Here is a 2,928-nt window from a genome sequence, read left to right as displayed (position 1 = left end):
GTAGAGCTTGTATCTTTGGCCAAAAAAAAAAACAAAAAACGGATGTGCCACCAAAAATTTCAAACACTACCTAACCATAATGTCCCAGCATTTTTCTTTCTGTCCAAGACACTGTGTTTTTCATTTTAACAATTCAGAGACATCAATTTCCTTGAAGTTTCCAGAACAGACATAAAATACGAATGCATTTTTGTTGGCATCATAATTTACATATTCAACAAATATATGGAGTACCTACCCTATGCTGCTCATTGTGGGTGCAACAGTGAACAGTATAGTCCCGATCCCATGCCCTCTCGTAAGCTGTGAAGGAAGAAAGCTAGGAACTATCTGCACTTGGACGCGCCAGTCATTCCATCCAGTTTATGCTGAAGAAAATGGCACATCTGCCAATTCCTCTAAGACTTCCTTCAAAATATGGAGTGAAATATCTGTATTTCTGGAGTGGATAATTTCGACAGAGGCACAAACCACAAACCAAGGCACAAACTGCTTCTCGTGTTTCTAAAGCATGATTCCTTGAAGCCTTTCCAGGTTATGTCACATCTCTACTTGGCAGTACAAGAAAACAAATTCGCAGAAAACTTTAGTTTTTGGGTTGGGATATAGAGTGAGCATTTATAGGTTGGTCTGTCTACCACACCTTCCTAAAAATTCTTTGTTCCTGTAAACATATAAATTGTACAGGGCCTACCATTGATTCTGTAAAATGATCCTACTCAATGGCCACAACCATTGAACTGAGGGGTGGAGCCCTGATCCAGACTGGACAAGGAAATCTTTTCCGTAATCAAGAACTTAAGAAAAGCATACATTTAAGAAAGGGATATCAGAACTACTTATGAGAGTCTATTATCTTTGGTCTAAAAATATCAACCAGAACCTATTTCTCCAGTGACTAAAATCACACAACGATTGCCATTGCTCTTAAAATGTAAGCCAATTCTGCATCCGTGTCTTTATGGCTCTCGAGGATAGTGTCTGCCTACCTTCTTGACTTTATTTATTTATTTATTTATGAGAGGGTGCGCACCCATGCATGTGGGGGGGAGGAGCAGAGAGAGAGAGACAGAGAGAGACACAGAGAGAGAATCCTAAGCAGGCTCCATGGAGCCAGACACGGTGCCCAATCTCATAACTTTGAGATCATGACCTGAGCCGAAATCAAGAGGCAACTGAGCCACCAGGTGCCTCATGTTTTTTTAACAGTCTACTCCTCACCCAGCCCCACTAATCCTTCTGTCTCTGAAATATGGCATGTGTTATTTGACTTGCATATTCTTTTCCTTTCCTTTAGTATCCCTATTACTACCTAATATTATATCGTTTTGGTGATTTTTGTTTGTGTGTTTTTTACTTCTCACCTCCTTTCCCCTTAGTTGGAATATACTTTTCCAGAGGATTTGTCTGGCCAGTTCAGATAAATAGCCCCAGGGCCTATGAGAGTACCTGACGCTCTGTGACAATCAATAATCAGTATCAGTAAATATTTGCTGAACAAATGAGGGATTGGACTACCCTGTAACATGTGACACGTAGGGACTGCTGTCATCTGTATTTCCTGGCAGTTGGACCCGAGAAGCAGAGGAAGGTGCAGAGATGGAAGGGAAATGAAGGAGATGTGCTAAGATCAGCTTTAGTGGGAGACTGAATCCTGAGAGCACTTAAATTTCTGGTCCCAGCTCATTTCTTACACTCACATGCATTCCACTTGTCTTCCCCAAACCCTCACAAATTCCTGTAATCAATTCCTTTATTTTTTGCTGTACCTAATTTGAGTGAGATTTATGTTACCTCTACTGGAAAAACTAGTTTTTTGTCTTAAACTGAAGTGTGATTTACATATAGTAAGATGCACAGACCTTAAGTGTTCAGTTTGATAAATTTTCACGTGTGTAAGCATCAATGTAACAACTACCCAAAACAAAATTTTTGGTTTGCAACCTTAGGGTTCCCTGGGTAAACTAGTGCCCATACAAAGAAGTCAAAGAGAGACCAAAGAAAGAGGCAGGTCATACCAGACTGGTAGGTGGCAGGTTTAATAAGCAAGGGAACTTACATAGGAGGCTTGCCTTGGGCAGCTACAAGATGAGAAGAGTCCACACCTACCCTCCAGAATTTTTAAAGTTTACATAAAGGCTTTAACTGGATTCAATCATGTTATACCATACAGGTCATCTCAACAACACATCACTCTCTGAAGGCTATGTCCTTGGAATAATTCATAATGTGGGAAAGGTGGGCAGAACATACATTCCAAGGCCACGGGAAGGCATGAGGAGCCTCCAATTGCCCCGGCCCAGCTCTTGGGTCAGGGGGCAGTCACATCCTCTTGATGGCCTCCTCCAAAAAAGACATTTTGCTGGATATTTGCTTGTGTCCCTTTGCAGGAAGTTCTCTACTTCCCACTCAGAGACAATCACCTCTGGTTTCTATTACCATAGATTAGTTTTGCCTGATCTTGTAATTAATATAAATGAAGTCAGACTACATGCCTTGCCACGTCTTGCACCTGTCATTCAGGATAATGTTTTTGACATCCATACTTTTGCATCACTGAGTCAAGGCTTCATTAAGGTGCTTCCTTTTTATTGCCAAATAGTATTCCATGGCATGGATGTGCACAACTTGTTTTTCCAAGGAAGGAGTGTAAGGGCAGACATTGCACACTGACTGAATGAAGGTAGGGTGGGATGGCGAGAATCCCTTCCCTGGGACCAGGAGAAGAATTGACATAGCATAGCAGTTGGTTATCTTGTTTTGTATCTTGTATCCAGGATGTTTAGGGGAGTTGGCGACAAGTGTCAGAATATTTTAATATGTTGGCTACTTCATTCAGACTTTATTAGGGTTTTTTCACAAAAGAATAATATTCAGTTTGAGGTGGCTCAAATGAAAGCAGCTCAAAGACAATAGGACATATTTATT

This window comes from Lynx canadensis, chromosome B4, assembly GCF_007474595.2.
Source record: "Lynx canadensis isolate LIC74 chromosome B4, mLynCan4.pri.v2, whole genome shotgun sequence".
NCBI classification, from domain to species: Eukaryota; Metazoa; Chordata; class Mammalia; order Carnivora; family Felidae; genus Lynx; species Lynx canadensis.
The sequence above is the reverse complement of the archived record's forward strand: the minus strand, read 5'-3'. Positions refer to the sequence as shown.